Genomic DNA, 19,446 nt, shown 5'->3' with positions numbered 1-19,446 from the left:
GACATTCTGTTGAGAGAAATAAGTCAATCACGAAATATATATATATATATAGTATATCCTCACTTTTATGAAAGGACATGAACAAGTAAATACACAGAAACTAATATTCATTAGTGGTTACCAGGGATGGTGGGGAAGGGAGAAGGGGATTCATTCTCTAGGCAGTAGACACTTATTTTTGGTGATGAGACAGTATGGTGCAATGGATCGCTTTAGTGTGGTCTTTCTAGCCATGGTCTTGTAACTTCCACTCAAGTGATGGGGCAGGGCTGTATGATAGGGTAATCATGGCCCACCAAAGGGGTTGGTCAGTTTTATCAACCCACTGGACTTGAAATGAGCCACCCCAGAGGTAGGAAAAGAGAAGATCCCACCACCACGAAGGAAGAACAGCCAGGAGCTCTTGCATCCTTTGAACCTAGGAACCCTGTGCTGAGAAGCTCCGGGAACCAGGAGATAGAGAGTGAGCTCGAAAAGTGGTGGCAGAGTCTTGGCAGCAGAGACCTAGCAGCAGGAGTCAGTGTGGTGGGCTTCCCGGCTGATGGAGACAGAAAGCTGAGTGCCTTTGGGCCAGGGAGAGGCGTGCCTGCAAGCGCAGCTGGGAAAAGGCTGTCCTGATGGAAGAGCCGTATCCTGAGAGTTCCTGAACCTAAATTGTAACCTGTTACTTCCCTAATTAATCCCATAATCATGAGTATTGTCTGTCAGTTCTGTGTGGCCATTGCAATGAATTATTGATCCCAGCAGAGAAGTAGAGATTGCCATGGGAGCTTTGGGCTGTTGATCTTGATTCTCCTTCCCCCTTGTGAAGTTAGAAGAGGTCAGACACTGTCCCACGCTGTTTTTACAGAAAGGTAACACTGAACGAGGGTGAAGTGTCCACAGCTTGACAAAGGTGAAAAATGTCAATAAAAAGCTCACAAGAAAAAAAAAAGACCTGTTGGTAATTACTATGGCATATATAATTTAGAAACAGCAGCAAAAACAACAACAAAAAAAAAATTATGTGCAGGTATAGGTATATATATAGGCATATATGTGTACCCCATTGCCACTAAGTTGAATTCGACTCATAGTGACCCTAAAAGACAAAGCGGAACTGTCCCATAGGGTTTCCAAGGCTGTAAATCGTTATAGAAGCTGACTGCCAAATCTTTCTCCCAGAGAAACTGACAGGTTCAAACTACCAACCTTTCGGTTAGCAGCCAGAGCTTAACCACTGTGTCACCGGGACTCATATATATGTATGTTGTTGTTTGCTTAGGTGAGGCCAAGTTGATTCCGATTCATAGTGACCCCGTGTGACAGAGGAGAACTGTCCCAAAGGAGTTCCAAGGCTGTAATCTTTATGGGAACAGGTCACCACATCTTTCTCCTGCAGAGCCATTGGGTAGGTTTGACCACCAACCTTTTGGTTAGCAGCCAAGTGCTTAACCATGTGCCACTAGGGTTTGATTATATGTATATAAACCCGCTACTGTTGAGTTGATTCCAACTCATAGCAACCCTGTAGGACAGAGTAGAACTGCTGTACAGGGTTTCCAAGGAGCAGCTGGTAGATTCGAACTGTCAACCTTTTGGTTACCAGCTGAGCTCTTAACCACTGTGCTACCAGGGTTCCATACGTGTATAGGTGTATATATATATATATGTGTGTGTGTGTGTGCATATGTGAATGTATGCATACATATATACACACATCCATCTATGTGACTGTATGTACATATACTCATATATATAATAAAGCACATAGGTAGGGGAACAGTTATGGATACTTCTTAGACATACCCAAATACTTCGTGCGATTGGATTTCTGGGTTTGAAGGATAAGAACTACAGTCTCATGGGACATCTAGGTCAACTGACGTAATATAGTTTATAAAGTTATGCTCTAAATCCTAGTTTGGTGAGTAATGTTCAGAGTTTTAAAAGTTTGCGAGCAGCCACCTCAGATACAACCACTGTTCTCTACTCGTTCAGAGCAAAAGAGAAAAAAGGAAACCAAAGACTCAAGGAAGAAAGTAGTTTACAGGACAGTCTACACAAACCACAGCCTCATCTACCCTGACACCACAAGAACTAGATGGTGCCCAGCTACCACTACTGACTGCTCTAATCAGGGCCACAAGAGATGCACCCTGATAGAATGGGAGAAAATGTGGAACAGAACCTCAAATTCCTAAAAAAAAACCAGACCTATCGGACAGATTAAGAGTGGAGGACTCCCCAAGACTATTGCCCTGAGATACTCTTCAAAACTTGAACTGAAACGAACCCCTGAGGTCACCTTGTAGCTAAATAACAAATTGGCTCAGAAAATAATGAATATCACCTGTAAGTATCGCATTCTTTTTAAAAATATGAGACCAAATGGTCATCAGTTACTTTAAAACAAAGATAACAATGTAAGGGGGCAGAGGAATTAGATTAATGGAAATGGAAAAGCCAAACCGTTAATAGTGAGAACGTTCACGCATTGTGAAGACTATAACCAGTGTCACTGGGCAACTTGTGTAGAAACCACTGAATGGGAACTTAAACTGCTGTATAAATCTTCACCAAAAACATAACAAAATATATTTTTAAAGTATACAGTGCAGCCAGGAAATATATCTGTGAGCAAAGGGGACCTAAAATAAACCACAGTAGGAAATCCACCACTCCCATGAGTATGAGTGAGAAATGTCTTGCTTTAGCTGAAAACGGGAAGCCTTCTCCAGAGTGAGACTGAAAGTGTCAGCAGACGCGTCCATGAAGCTCTACCAGGAGGTGCCTCATTTTAAAACAGCTCAAAATCCATCTCCTGTGACATCTTGAAAGAGGCAGGGAGTGGAGGGGGCTTGGAAGGGACAAGAGGGAGTGCTAGCTTGGGGTCTGGGAATGAGCACAGCAGGTGCATTTTGCTGTCCTCTCTACTTCTGCATGTATTCAAAATACTCCAAAATAAAAAGTTTTAAAAGAAAAGTCATTTCATCTCTGTAATCCTTATAGTTCTTCAAACTCTGTGTATGTGTGAGTGTGTGTGTGTGTGTGTGTTTGGGGCAGGGGAGGGGGGTAGGAATCCACCCACATGAAGCCAGTTCACATGAACATGAAGTTGGCTTCCAGCACCGCCTTCACTCAGAACCTGAGAATAAGTTTAAAAGTCTCAGGAACAGTTGACCCATGAAGCCCATACAGCAACAAGATTCCAGAAGTCTATAAAACCTCACCTCCCTAGGCCTACAGCCACTGAAAGGAGCCTAAAGGAACATCTGATGGTTAACTACAAAGGCGTTGGGCTGAGAGACCCAGGTTCCACTGCTGACCAACATCAAGACCTAGAAATCTAGGAGGTTAAACCACTGTGACCCAGTTAGAAAACCATCAGGTACCTGCACCTTTCCAGGTGCCGTTTCTCTGCCATCTCACTTACCTGCTAATCAAAGCCCTAAACGCAGCATAGTACACTGAGGTCCCCAATGCTAGGTGGAAGGAAGGCCATTCAGCAAGTCAACTCCCTCAGAGAATGTGCAAACTTGGGATAACGTCACTTAATTCAGAGTCCCCAGATGTCCATTACAAGCTGAAAATCCCAGTCAATCTATGAATAACCATCCTCCAAGAGAAAGTCAGAAAGATTCATGTGACCAGGCTGACATCCTAGACCTTCTCCATCCCCACTGCCCTCTCTCCCTTGAAAAGTATGTCAATGGAACCAGGAACAAGGCATCATTTTGTCACCGAGAATGTCCTGGTGACAGGACCAGGAGAAAATGATTTCATTCTTATTTGAAATCAAATTCTTAAGAATTATTTTCTATAACTAAAAGCATGGGTTTCATAGCCCTCCAGTTTATTCTTGAGACAAAAATGTATACGACCCATCACAATTTATCTACTAGCCGTTTCTTAAGAGTTTCATTTCAGTGGCCATGTTCCAAATAGTCCCTCTCGCCACTTTCTATGCGTATCATTTGACAAAGGCCAATTAGGCTATAAAAAGTCCTGTGAGAAAAGAAAGGCAATGCTTACCTTGGCTTCACATTTCTTGTGGCAGGAATACTTGCAGACTGAAAAAGAAACCGAAAGAATGTGTGTGTTAAGCAGTCCCTGCAGCAGTGCTTATTACTTCTCCAAACTCTCTCAACCCTTGGGAAGGTCTCACTGCAGATCCTATGACTGGCTCTCAAAGTGCGCCCAGTGCCGCTCCCTGGGAGGGCAAAGTTGTTCACCTACACCTGTGATCCACCATCTCAACAGGACGCAATGCCTGTGTCTAAGAACCAACTTAAAATTGTTCTCTGTTAGAAACCCTCCGCAGAGGTGGTGATGATGGTTTCAGGGGCCATTTCTTGGGAGCGGAGTTACAAACAGAGTGGTTTCTGAAAGGATATATCCAGCCAAATGTGATCTCAAAGAAGAAAGGCAGTGAATTTGGGCAGTAAAAGATATTCGTGAAGGCCTAGAAATTATAGTTTAAACCAAAAACCAAACCCAGTGCCATCAAGTCGATTCCGACTCAGCAACCCTATAGGACAGAGTAGAACTGCCCCATAGAGTTTCCAAGGGGTGCCTGGCGGATCTGAACTGCTGACCCTTTGGTTAGCAGCTGTAGCACTTAACCACTACACCACCAGGGTTTCCAGAAATTATAGTTTATCTCTGAAAAAAAGAGGGAAACTTGAAAATGCCCTATAAGCATTGAGATGGGAACCTTTAAGTTACTGAGAAGTCAATGCCTTTGATTTCTGTACCCCTTCTGCTTTCGGATAACCTAAGAACTGACTGTCAAAATAAATCCATGTCTCAATTCCCGGGGGCCAACTGTGTGACCAGAGCACATCATCTGTTGGCTTGGACGGGCTAAGGATGAAGACTTAGAGCTGGGACTGATGAGAATTTCAAAGGCCCTTCCCCTCCCACCCTACCTTCAGCTGTGCCAACAAGATGCATGGTGGCATGTAGGCCCTGTCCCGGTCCCAGCCCCAACGAAGCAGCATAAAGGCCCTGTCCCTGTCCCCAGCCCCAGTGGCGGCTTGCAGGCTCTGTCTCCAGCCCCATCGTTTTCAGTCAGAGACAGCAGGACCAGGAAATACTTAGACATGAGGAATGATACTGCGACATCCCACCATCACCTTCTGTGCAAGTCTTTCCATGCCTCTGAAGTGTGTGAGACTATTCACGAAGACAAACAGTTATTCTATATCTTCTAATGGGTACATTGCACCAAGGTGAGGAATAAGTTTCAAATCAAGATAACCTTGAGACTGGAAAAAAGGGGGTTTCTACCCTAGATTAAAAACCCAGACAGAAAAACAGCCAGAGGCCTGAGGCCGGCAGGAAGAACTGAGATAAAGGGAATGGGTGAGAAGCCCTTCAGCTTTTTGGTAGATGAGAATTAGCAAGTGAAGCATTCTCCTGGCACGATAGGACACTCTGTCCACACACTCAATCTTATGGGCTAGTCAACTTCAGCAGCACTTGACTGGATCATTACACCCGTGTGGTAGTCAGCCTTCAAGGTGGCCTCCAATGATCCTCACCTCCAGGTACTTTCCTTCTACCACGAATCAGAGCTGGTCCGTGTGACAATACAGTATGGCAGAAGGGATAGTGTGTGACCTCATAAAAACTCAGTACGTGCCTGCTATGGTGTCTTGGATGACTCACTCTGAGAAAAGCCAACTGCCATGTCATGGGGATACTCAAGCAGCTTTGTGGAGAGGCCCAACTGGACAGAAAATGGGGCCTCCCCCACCAATTGCCAGCACCAACCTGCCAGCATTACTGAGCCACCTTGGAAGCCAGTCCCCCAACCTCAGTCAAGCCTTCAGATGACCACAGTCTGGTGACAGATCATGAGCCAGAATGCCCATGCAAGCTACACTCCAATTCCTGATCCACAGAAACCGTGGGAGAAAATAGACATATATTGTTGTGTAAGGCACTGAGATCTGGGGTGGTTTGTTATGCAGCAGTAGATAACTAATACAATGGTCAGTGGAAGGATGATACTGGTGTGACACACTCATGGTGGGTGGCCTACTCCATCACAGACAGCCATGGACCATTGATGGGCAAAATCATAAAATAAGTGGGAGTTTCAAAGGACTTCTAAATTGTCTTCTTGCAATAACATGCTTAAGGGAAAACCAGCTAAATATATTTTTGTTGATATGTCAGCATGTACGATTTCTTAGGAGCCAATCGAAGGCAAGGGATGCCTGTGCCAAGTGGTATTGTCATTTTTAAGGTTCTCAGCATATGTTGCCAAATCACATATTAGAAAAATTAACCAATTAACACTCTCGTCAACAGCATATTAGAGTGTCATCTCATTGAGGTCTTCCAAGCACTGAGTGTCACCTTAAAAAAAAAAAAACAAACAACTTTTGCTTATTGATGGCTTTAAGAAAGCGGTAATTCATCCTGAAGTAAACTGGCCATTCATGAGTTGGCTGTTTGAGTCCTTTCACAAAATATAGGAGTATTTTGCCCCTCATATTTGCCATCCCACAAGGAGAAATCCGAGAACTCAGAGAGCAGAGCCAGGCCCAGACATGCTGAGTTGGGAGCCCGCCCCCCTGGGGACTCCCCACTACAGAAGAGCCACTGTCCTGCGTGTGCAGAAGAACCACCGTTTGGCTTGAGTATGAGGGCTCTCTGGCATGCAAAGGCACTCTAGCTGCCACAGTGCAGTTGGTGCTGTTCCAAGTGCCTTACACATCCCCTCGATAGTCAGGGAGAAAACCACATTTTTATCTCCATTTTCTAAATAGAAAATTGAAGCCCCAGAGATGAAGTAACTTGTCCCAGCGACAGAGCAAATTAAGTAACAGAGCATTCCTGAAGGAACCTGAAACCCTCCGCTCAGTTTTCAGTGGGGAACAGAGCACACCCACGGGGTTTGAGTTTTGTTTTGTTTCGTTCTATTTTATCCCGTTTTAGGTGAAAGTTTACAGCACAAATTAGTTTTTCATTCAAAAATTTATACACAAATTGTTTCCTGACATTGCTTGCAATGCCTGCAATGTGTCAGCACTCTCCCCCCTTCCCTTTCCGCCCCAGGTTCCCCGTGTCCATTTGTCCAGTTTTCCTGTCCCTTCCTGCCTGCTAGTCTTTGCTTTTGGGCAAATGTCACCCATTTGGTCTCTTATACTTGACTGAACCAAGAAGCACGTTCCTCACGTGTGTTATTGTTTGTTTTACAGGACTGTCTAACCTTTGGCTGAAAGGTAGACTTTGGGAGTGGCTTCAGTTCTGAGTTAGCACGGTGTCTGCAGTCTACTAACCTGAAAGGTTGGTGGTTTGAAAACATCAGAGGTTCCGTGAGAGAAAGGTGCGTCAGACTGCTTCTGCAGAGATTTACAGCCTTGGAAATCACAGGGGGTCTCTATGAGTTGGAATCAACTCGACGGCAGTGCGTTTACTTTTTGAGTTTTTTCTGAGGTCGCAGTCTCAGGGGTTCCTCCAGTCTCTGTCAGACTAGTAAGTCTGGTCATTTTTTGTGAATTTGAATTTTGTTCTACATTTTTCTCGTGCTCTGTCTGGGACCCTGTATTGTGATCCCTGTCAGAGAGGTCCATGAGGTTTCATTTAAAGAGGTGACACAACAACCTAAATGTCCATCAAGAGATGAATGGATAAACAAAAAGTGGTGCATACGAACAATGGACTATTACACAGCCATACAGAGAAATGAAGCTCGGATGCATGCTACGACATGGATGAACCTTGAAAACATGCTAAGTGAAGTCAGTCAGATGCACAAGGACAAATATTGTATGATCCTACTTATATGAAATATCTAGAACAGGCAAGTACATACAGATCAAAGTATATTAGTGGTTACCATGGGCGGAAGGAGGGGGAAAGGGGAATTCATTGCTTAGGAGACACTGAGCTTCTTTTAAGAGCGATGATGGTATAATTTGGGGATAGAGAGGATGGTTGAAGAACATGATGAACATAATTAATGTGAAGAATGTTGAAATGGCAAATGCTTTGTTACCACAATAAAAAAAAAAAAAAAAACTGATGCACTAGCTGCGACGGTGCCTGCTATTCGTGTTATAAGAGCTGAGGCTCCAAATGTGATAAACCAATGACGAAAACACATAATAGGAGCTATCCCGGGGAATCCCTGGTGGCAACCCTGGTGGCTTAGTGGTTAAGAGCTACGGCTGCTAGCCAAAAGGTTGGCAGTTCAAATCCACCAGATGCTCCTTGGAAACCTTATGGGGCAGTTCTACTCTGTCCTTTAGGGTCACTATGAGTTGGAATTGACTCAACAGCAATGGGTTTTTTTAATCCCAGGGAACACAGAGAAGGTGCAGGCAATCTGAGGCACTGGAAGGAGCACAGTCCAGCCCTGACTCCCTCATAAGCGTTGCTAGTCCCAGACAAGTCACGGTCCCTCTCTGGCACTCACCCTCTTCATATGTAGTTGGCACAGAACAGCATGATATCAAAGATGACTTTCTGCCATGAAAAAAAAAAGCAAGAAAAGCCCTGGTGGTGCAGTGGTTAAGAGCTCAGCTGCTAATCAAAAGGTCAGCAGTTCAAATCCACCAGCTTCTCCTTGGAAACCCTGTGGGGAAATTCTGCTGTGTCCTATAGGGTCGCTATGAGTCGGAATCCACTGGACAACAACGGGTTTAAGCAATAAAAAAAGAAAAACCAATATATCCAAAATTAAATATTAGGTATTGTCATGGATTGACTTGTGTCCACCAAAAAAATATGTGTATCAGTTGGGCTGGGCCATGATTCCCAGTATTGTGTGATTTTCCTATATATTGTAAATCCTGCCTCTGTGATATTAATGAGGGAGGATGGGCAGCAATTGTGTTAGTGAGACAGGACTCAGCCTGTGAGACTGGATTGTGTCTTGAGGCAATCTCTTGAGATACAAAAGGCAGAAGCAACAGGGAGAACTCATACCACCTAGAAAGCAGCACCAGGAACAGAGTGCATCCTTTGGACCCAGGGTCCCAGCACCTGAGAAGCTCTTCAACCACGGGAAAATTGAAGACAAGGACCTTCCTCTAGAGCCAAGAGAGAGAGAAAGGCTTCCCCTGGAGCTGACACCCTAAATTTGGACTTTTAGCCTACTTTACTATGAGAAAATAAATATTTCTTTATTAAAGCCATCCATTTGTGGTATCTCTGTTATAGCAACACTAGATAACTAAGATCGGTAGCTACTGAAAATCATCGTTTCTGAAAATGTAATATGTGAAAATGCCTATAACATGCAAGATTAAAAGATCTGCAACTCTATGGAGTTAGCAAAACAAACTTCTTAAAAGACAGACATGCCCGGTGGGCCTACTGTACATGAGAACTTGGCATAGGACAGAGGACTCATCACAAATCAGGTAAGGAAGACAGATCACAGGACAATAAACCATGCTGGGAAAACTGGCTCACTCAGTGAAAAACATAGCATAAATAACATAAGCTCTACTGAACCAAACATGAAATTGGACCAAAATTGGAAAAGCAGATGTTAGCATTAGAATGAAAAAGAACAGAACACATACATGCATGACCTTGGAGTGGGGAAGGAATCATCAAATAAGAAACAAAAACATAAACTAAATGACAGTGATAGGTAGAACTGAACAAACTAAACATTAAAATGTTTCCATGATAAACACACCACAAACAACGTTTGCAATTTATTAAGGTGGGACGACAAGAACTTGCCATTTTTGTATGCCAAATGCCATCAAAAATTGACAAACGTTCTGCCTAAATATAACTGGTAAAAAAAATTAATATTCATAATATAATGAATTTTTACACACCAAGAAAGAAAGTAACCTAATTTTTAAATGATCAAAGGATTCAAACAGCTGGTTTACTAAATAATAAACAGAAATGTCACAGAGGATTTCTCCATGACTTTTAAATGTCCAACTTCAGTAATAATCAGAAGAACGAAAAATATGATAAAAATGAAATGCTACTAATGCCACTTTTCATAAGCTAATTGGCAAAAATTAAAAGTTGAGAAATATCAAGTGAAAGCATTCATGATAGCCAGTGCTACTGTCTCCACTGAGAACATTTTCCTGTCAAAAGTTCCCCCTCCACCCACAGCTTAAATTCCTGGGTCTCGGAGGGGGTGTGTGGCAAGCACATTTCTCATGGGTTTTCCTGGAATCGATGACACACAACTCCAGTCTGCCCAAACGCTTTGTCTCAACAGCTGAGGGTCTGTACAACACACATCTGCTCCACTGTCAAATGGGGGTTTCCAAAGTCAGATTTAAGAACTCTGGTTCCCACTCCAGGAATAACCCTCGGGAACTGTCTGGCTCTGAAGCATTCCACATTTTTAATTGTTGTCCTGGAACTGCTATTCTTCAAAATGTCTTGAAGGGCCTTGGGAACCAGACCACTGCTGTACAGGGTTGTTAGAATCTTTCAGGCAACACGCTACACATATTTGTCATGTGATAGATGAGCCCTTGCTGGTCACTCTCTGCTTCTCCCAGAGTCTAACCTCACGTTCACTAGCCTCTCGGAAGGCTTTGTAGGTCCCTGGTAACAGGTTCCATGAAACCAAGTGGACTGGACCTCCATAGCAGGAGAGTCTCCCAATGCACCCATCCACATATTTGCCTTGCCTTCTTAGTCTTACTAGTCACCAAGTCTTCAAGTTCTAATACAGTACCTGGCACACAGCAAGTACGAAATAACTCTCAAATGAATGAACCAATCTGCCCAGCTATCTCCAAGCCTTTATCTATAATCACTTAGTATACTATAGACTGAGCTTCTTGAAGACAGGACTCAACTCCCAGACTGTGAATTCCTCGAAGGCAAGACCCTCCGCCTGGACTGTGAGTTCCTCAAAGGCAGGATCTCTCCAAACTGGGAGCTCCTCAAAGGAAAGACCTCCCCAAACTGGGAGCTCCTCAAAGGAAGGACACCTCTGTTGTAGCCTGGGGGTCTTTGAAGGCAGGTCCCCCAAAACTTTCAGCTCCTCAAAGAAAGGACCCTCCACCTACTTTCCCCCACCCCCAAGACTGGAAACTCCTCAAAGCCAAGGCTTTCCCCCTCCCAAAGGCTGCAAGTTACTCGAAAGCAGGACACCTCCCCACACCAGACTTGAAGTTCCTTGAAGGTAGGTTTCCCTCCTGTAGACTGAGAGCTCCTCAAAACAGGACCCTCAGCCCAGAGCACGAGCTCCTCAAGGACAGCACATGGCATTCTCATCTTTTTATCCTTGTAGGTGCCTAATACATGTTGGGTTAATGGAATGTAATAGCTCATTATAGAACTTTCCTCAGGCAACTCCTCCACTCCATATTCCTTCTAGCCTCTTTTTTGCTCTGTTTCTCAACTTTCATTTCTTTAGGAGTCTTTCTACAGTTGTCTCTTCTATACGGCATTTCTATATTCTATGCCTTCTTTTCCATTCCCATCTATTCTCTTCTAATCCACTACTAGACCCAGGCAAACTACCTCTCTCAAGGGGATCATTTCTATATCTTCCCTGGATCCACTTTTTTCATGGATGAGTCCCCCAGAATGTACTACTCTCAGCACCATAAAAATAAGTTCACCCTACCCAGCGCCACAATGCCAAGATGTACCCATGCTCTCCTCTGGCTTATCAGGAATATAACCAGTTTGGGTTTGTGAAAGGATTACTGGTGTACACAGGACCATGTTAAACCACCCAGGGAAACTCAGCAACAGGTTACCACTGAGTCTTAGCTGATTGTGAGGATGTGAGAACAACAGCAGCATCCACTGGGGTTTGGGCGGCATGACGCAACCACTGAAGACACTAAACCTACTGCTCTCCACCATTTCTGCCTCCATCCAGCTTTCACCTTAGATAAAGCTCCAGAGGCAGGGATACAGAAGCCTCTACATGCAAATATAACAATTTCTTAAAAATAAATTTTTTGAGGCCAAAAGCATGGTCTTGGTTGGCTATGTCGAGGATCTGGCATCTTCATCCTAAAAGCAGGGCCACCCATGCTGGACAGGTTTCTATAGAGCTTCCAGACTAAGACAGACTAGGAAGAAAGGCCTGGCTATCTACTTTCAAAGTTAGCCAATGGAAACTTCATGGGTCACAACATAACACTGTCTAGTATGGTGGTGGTCATGAAGATGGTGTGGGACTGGGTAATGGTTTGTTTCGTTACACTTTAGATCACCATGAGTTGGAGTCAAATAACAAGAACAACAGGAATCCATACTATTTTGTATGGCCTATACTGGGACTTGTAGTAGCGAGATTTCAAGACAGTTGCAATTTTATATTTCCTGCTTTATATTGCTATGATACGTGCTTGAATTTACTTAATAAACAGTTGTACAACCTTCAAAATAAATAAATAAATTTTTTTTTTCCTTCTAATTTAGCCATGTATAAAATTTGTGGGAAAATAGGAGGTTAAAATGTGAGAGTCAGGGGTTTGAAAGTCAAGAATAAGGCAAAAATGAAAGAGCAAAAATAATGTCCTGGGTCAAAGAATATGCTCTCCTTCCCCTCCTCCTTCATCACCATCACCACCATCATCATCTTCATCACCAACACCATTGTCATCACCACCATGACTATTATGACCATCACTAACACTATGGAACACTTTCTTGAGCCAGGCAGTGTTCTGTGTGTTCTCCATGAATTTAATCCGCTATTCCTCAAAATGACTCATAGAGAAAAATCAAGAGCAGTGAGGCACAGTGGGAGCCCAGGCAGTCTGTCCAGGGTCCATGCTCACCTCCACCATTCTCTGCTTCTCAAGAAATGAGCCAAGAAAGGACACTTCCGCCAAAACATCACATCATGTTTACGTATGATTACTTACATAATATATGTAAAAGGCATACCTTTTTGCCAATAAATAGCATGTACATGCAGGGCTCGACATGTGAATGTTTATGATATACTGAAGTCCCTAGGTGGTGTAAACAGTTAAGCACTCCCCTGCTAACCGGAAGGTTGGAGTTTCAAGTTCACCCAGACGTGCCTCAGAAGAAAGGCTTGGCAACCCCTCGGAATGCACAAACACCAACAGACAAGCTTGATAACTAGGAGCTCCGAGAACTTAAACACTTATGCTCATCAAAAAACATTACCAAAAGAGTAAAAAGAGAACCTACAGGCTGGGAAAAAAATTTGGCTACAACATAGCCAAAAAGGGTCTAATCTCTAAAATCCACAAAATACTTCAACAGCTCAACAGCAAAAAGAAAATAATTCAATTAAAAAATGGGTCAAGGATATAAACAGACACTTCACCAAAGATGATATTCAGGTGGCAAATAGACACATAAGGAAATACGCCCAATCGTTAACCATTTGAGAAATGTAAATCAAAACCACAATGAGGTATCATCTCACCCCAACAATACTAGCAGTAATCAAAACAAACAAAAAACAGAAAATAATAAATCTTGAAGAGGTTGCAGGGAAACTGGAACTGTTTTGCACTGCTGGTGGGAATGTAAAATGGTATAGCCATTATGGAAAATGATACGGCACCTCCTTAAAAAACTAGAAATAGAAATACCATACGATCCAGCAATCCCAGTCTTAGGAATATATTCTAGACAAATAAGAGCCATCACACAAATAGACATATGTATACCCACGTTCACTGCAGCATTATTCACAACAGCAAAAAGATGGAAACAACTTAAGTGCCCATCAACAGATGAATGGATAAACAAATTATGGTACAAAGACACAATGGAATACGAAGCAACAATAGAGAACAATGATGAACCTGCAAAACATCTCACAACATGGATGAATCTGCAAGACATTATGCCGAGTGAAATAAGTCAATCACGAAAGGACAAATATTGTATGAAATCACTATTCTAAAAACTCAAGAAAATGTTTACACACAGAAAAAAACAAACTTTGATGGTTACATGGTAGGGGAGGATGAAGAGGGGAAATCACTAACTAGATGGTAGGCAAGTGTCAACTTTGGTGACGGAAAAGACAACACAAAATATAGGGGAAGTCAGCACAATTGGACTAAGGCAAAGTCACAGAAGCTTCCTAGACACATCTAAACATCTTTAGGGACCAAGTTGCTGGAGCTGAAGACTGGGGATTATCTAGTTCAATTGGCATAACATAGTTCACAAAGAAAACGTTCTAAATCCTACTTTGGTGAGTAGCAAATGGGGCCCTAAAGCTTGCGAGCGGCCATCTAAGATACATCTATCGGTGCCATTCTGTCTGTTGCAAAGGAGAATAAAGAAAACCAAAGACACAAGGAAAATATTAGCCCAAAGGACTAAAGAACCACATGAACCTCAGCCTCCACCAGCCTGAGACCAGAAAAACTAGATGGTGCCCAGCTACCACCACTGACCACTCTGACAGGGATCACAGTAGAGGTTCCCAGAAAGAGCAAGAGAAAAACGTATAACTAAGTTCAAATTCACAGAAAAAAGACCCGACTTACTGGTCTGACAGTAACTGGAGGAACCCCCAAGACTATGGCCCCTGGACACTCTACTAACTCAGAACTAACGCCAGTTTTGAAGTCCATTTTTCAGCCAAAGATTACCAAAGATGAGGCAGGCCTATAAAACAAACGGCAACACACATGAAGAACGTGCTTCTTAGTTTAATCGGGTATACAAGACCAAATGGGCAATATCTGCCCAAAGTCAAGACAAGAAGGAAGGAAGAGATGGGAAAACTGGACAAATGGACATGGGGAACCCAGGGTGGAAAGGGGAAGAATGCTGACACAGTGCAGGGATTGCAATCAATGTCACAAAACAATTTGTGTATAAATTTTTGAATGAGAAACTAATTCGTGCTGTAAACTTTCACCCAAAGCACAATAAAGTTAAAAAAGAAAGAAAAGAAAGGAAAACCCTCTGGAGTACAGTTTATTCTGATACTCACTGGGCCATCAGGAGTCAAAGTCAACTTGACAGCAAATGGTTTGTGTTTTGGGGGGGGTTGCTTGTTTATAAATGTACTGAGAAAAGGCGGAAATTTCAGAGATTACAGATTCAAATAGCAAAATGTAAAGACCACAACACTGAGGACCAGAAAAGGGTTGCAACCCACCCAGGACCACAGCTTCTTGTGAAAGAGCTAACCACTAATTCCGCCAGGATCCGGACTCCCATGTCAGTGAGCCCACCCCCCACTTCCCACCACTACTCCCATCTATACATACATCTACATGAAGGGAAAAGAGGTCAGGTTCTATTCCCACACCTTAGAATGCTAATAAAAACAACAGCTAAAATTATTTTATTTGAAGACACACACACACACACACACAACACATATGTAAAAAACTTAGCTCAAATGTTTCTATCCCAATTTAAATCAGTACATTTCTATACACCATTGTCCTAGAGTCGATTCCTACTCAAAGCAACCCTATAGGACAGAGTAAACTGCCCTGGAGGGTTTCCAAGAAACAGCTGGTGGATTTGAACTACCGACCTTATGGTTAACCGCCATAGCTCTATAACCACTGAACCACCATGGCTCTGGTACACTTACACAGGACTTTTTTTATCCTTAAATCATATCAAAGAGTCACATTTAGAGCCTGATTAATATTCCCTGAAGACAGGAACCCCTTATCATGTAATACAAGCCCCTGCTGTGCTGTTTTCTTTCTACAATCTCCAGCAAGTCCCCTCCCAATCACTACACTCATCTTACAAGGGACACAGGCCAGAAATGTACTGCAATTCCCTGATCTACAAAGGAAAGCTGAGAGGAAAGATGTAATTACAAATCTTAAGAGAAAATCCCGTCCACAGAATGAAAATGTTCTCCTCGAGATAAGTCTCTACCGGGAGAAAGAACATGTGGGCTCAGAAACCTGAGGGGATCTTTGCCCATCTTGAACACGTTAGATTTTTTTTTTTGAAACATGTGAAGCCAAGCAGCAGTTAAAGTGCACTAAATCCTTTTTACCTTTTGTTCCTCATTGATTCAACAGGTACTCACTAACATCTCTACAACTGACGCATCCCTTAGCTGCATAAATATTTATCGAGCATCTCCAATGTGGGAGGCAGGGGTCTGGACCCTGGGATACAACTGGGGAACAGTGGAAAAGTCCCTCATGAAACGTACATTCCAGTGCAAAAGAAAATAAGCAAGTAAAAATGAGAAAATAAGAAGCAAAAAAATAAATCGGATAGCGGTGATGCATGCTACGGAAAAATAAAGCAAAGCAGGTGAGAAGGGAAAGCTTGGAGGTGGAGGCGTATGGGCTGACATTTTATATCGGGTATCAAGAAAGGCCTGAAGGAGCAAGCAGAAGGGTAGCAGCCACTGAGTGAGAAGGTGGCAGAAAGCCAGCAAGGCCAGCATCAACAAGGGCTCTGGTACAAGCTGTTGGGGGCATTAATCAAAATCTATCACTCAGCCAGTTAGTCAGCAAGTCAGTCAGTGAGGTCACTATTCCACTAGCCCTGTGGAGAGGTCATTCAGGGCTGTGGAGACCCTAAGACTTGCTGACTGTGCACAGTCTGCACCCCGACTCCATGCCATTTCCTTATGGGGTACCCTCCTACAACAGCCCGTGTGGAAGCTAAAATCCCCACACGGTGCTCCACTAAACATGTGGCCCAAAATGGGGAGTCAGGCTCAGGACATTCGCCTTCTATCCACACCACCCAGAGCCCTAGGTTGGGCCTCCTCCAGGGCAGGCTGTGCGAGGTGCTTCCTTATCACGCATCACCCACCCCCACACGCCCCTGCCCTCCCCAGAGAGTCAATGCCGGAGAGATCATCTCCAGGCCCTCACAGATAGCTGTTCCCATTCATCTCACGCGATACGATACCATCTCCTTCTAGATGTTCCCGAGAACGTGAAACGACACTTGGGGGAGATTTTAAAAACAACCCCCCTAAAAAACATGTTATGTTATGATTATATTGTTTATCTTATTTTGTATTATTTATATTTATTATTTACTTATATTATTTTATTCAGGCAACCTGGCTGTTGGAAATAGTTAAGCGCTGGACTAACTAAAAGGTTGGTGGTTCAAACCCACCCAGAGGCACCTCTGAAGTAAGACCTGGCGATCTACTTCCAAAAGGTCACAGCACTGAAAACCCCGTGGAACAGTTCTGCTCTGTGCACCCGGGGTGGTCATGACTCAGAAGCAACCCTACGGCAATTAACAACAACATATTATATCATAATCCTAGAATTTCAGTCTTAAATCTTTCTCCAATTATTTCCACTTACTGATTTTCTGTTCTCAAAAAATGATCATTAACGCTCACTGAAGATGACAAGTTATTACCCAAGGGATTATTATTGTATAAACATCATGCTAAGTGCTTATATGGGAATTCATTCCTCACAACAACCCCTTGAAGTGCTTTAGTTATTATCCTCATGCTACTGATGAGGAAACTGAGGCACAGGGGGTAAGCAGTGCAGCTGGGACTTGAACCCAGCTCTGCCTTGCTCTGAAGACATATGCTGAGCCTTTGGGCTGACTCTCAAAAAAAAAAAAAAAAGGTAGCCTTCATCTTCAACCACTGTGTATTGGATCAGCTACAATGGTGACTAATGACTAGTGTTTAGATAGTACTAGTCAACAAAGTACTTTTATATCCACTCATTCATATCATCATCCCAACAGCCATGAACCAGTGGTTGGACCTCACTGCCTGCCTTACGGTATGGTAAGAACAGTCCAGGGATGCCGAGACAGGCATCCCACCACCTGGCACCTTGTTTCTTGGAACCAGCTCTGGTCCCTAACTGTACCCTACTCAATGTGCAAAGATCACCCACCCAACAAGTGATGGCTTCAAAGGAGACTATTTATGTGTCTACTTTGAACACATCAAGGTATACACTATGGGATATTAAAAAGCAAAAGTTGAGAAAGATGCAGATGCCATTCCCTGGAAGAGTCTAAGGTCTAATTCAGGAAACTCTATGAACACACGGTGCACATCTGGGGGAAGAGGCAGGTACCACACCCCATCCTACCCATGAGTGGGTCTCGCTGGAGCTCTGAGCTCAGCCACGGGTACCACTGAGCTCAGCAGTGAGCATGACTCATCACCACATGAAAGTCAGACAACCAGGAAGGGACAGAGGGACACAATCCCTGTGGGCACCCGGTGTACATCTGTGCACGTGGCTGTGCGTACCCTGCACCCGGCAGTCAGTATGAGATGATGTGGCTGTAGGGAGGTACCCAGGGTACAGCAAGGACTCAGGGACCTGCTTGTCCACACGTGGCCCAGCAGACGTCTGCAAGCCCCATGGAGGGCCCAGCCTTGGAGTCCACCTCCCGGAATCAGGACCCCTCTCAACATTCCTTAGCGGCACTTCAGGGCAGCCAACATCACATCTCTTTGATTCTTGCATGGTATTGTCAAACATCACAGTCTGTTCCTTTACTAATTGGGAGAACATGTGAACTGGCTGCTAACTGAATTCTCCATGTCAATAGCTTAGTCACACAATGAGTACTGAAGAGCAACATGCGACTGATCTGAATAAAATTGTGCAAATCGATGATCGCATGATTCAAGAAAAAATTCCAGATCACCGTTATTAAAAACATGGATTTATCAGTTTGGCTACATTACTCAAAAAGTTTAAAAAAAAAAATCCTCTAGCCAAATTAATTAAGACAACCCAGTTGCTTGTAGCACATGGAAACCTAAAAGAGGGATAGCCAGATTCTTATGAAAAAGCTGGGGGGTAGGGGGGGTGGGGACATCCAGGCCTTTCTTCCACCCACAGACTCAGAAAACAGGAAGGATTCCATTCCAAATCCGAGAAGATTAAAGTGTGTGCGTATGGTGGCTAAGCAAGCCAAGACACTGGGCATATTGGAAGTTGTACTCAAAGGATGGGAAGCAGGCTTATGGACCATGAAAAAATGGAAACAGTACAAGGTCTCTCATGGCTGCACTGCTTTCCATCTGAGGGCTGAGACGGAAGAAATGTGGTCCCAGGGAATGGGGCAGAGTGCTTGACTGTCCCTTCTTGGGCTTCGGGAAAATAATGTCAAGTTGCCAAAGCAAAACAAGCGTGTGTGCCTTCCAGGTGTGGGCAAGCCTGAGCCTTTCTGGGAGAACAGAGTAAACTCTTGGTTGGGCTCAGGGTTGGGCCTGGCCTTAGGCTTGGGGGGCTTATTACCTCAAATTGTTTAGCAGAGAACTACAAAAAGGAGGACTGAAAGCTTAGGGGACACCGAGCATCCCTTAAGGGAGATGGTGTAATTTGGGGATGGATAATGGTGATGACTGAACAACACGAAGAGCATAATTAATGTCACTGAACCGTCCACGTAAAGATGGTTTAAATGTCAAATGCTTTGTTACATATGTTTTTTAAAAAAACACCACATTGCTGTCAAGTCACTTCCAACTCATAGAGACCGACCCTACAGGACAGAGTAGAAGTGCCCCATAGGGGTTCGAATCCACCAGCCAAGGAGCGG

The 19,446-nt window shown here is 43.7% G+C and overlaps 1 protein-coding gene across 2 annotated transcripts in view; it reads right to left on the bottom strand.

The window, feature by feature from the left end:
* The window catches only part of TNS3 (tensin 3), a 337,654-nt gene that overhangs the window by 306,984 nt on the left and 11,224 nt on the right, over window positions 1-19,446 (bottom strand). For both annotated transcript variants that reach the window (XM_064290241.1, XM_064290242.1), the window contains exon 2: window positions 4,015-4,052. The gene's annotated coding sequence lies outside the window, so the exon portion shown is untranslated. The remainder of the gene's footprint in view (window positions 1-4,014; window positions 4,053-19,446) is intronic.

This window comes from Loxodonta africana, chromosome 8 (genome assembly GCF_030014295.1).
Source record: "Loxodonta africana isolate mLoxAfr1 chromosome 8, mLoxAfr1.hap2, whole genome shotgun sequence".
In the NCBI taxonomy this organism is placed as follows: Eukaryota; Metazoa; Chordata; class Mammalia; order Proboscidea; family Elephantidae; genus Loxodonta; species Loxodonta africana.
This window is presented reverse-complemented; position numbering and strand designations above follow the sequence as displayed.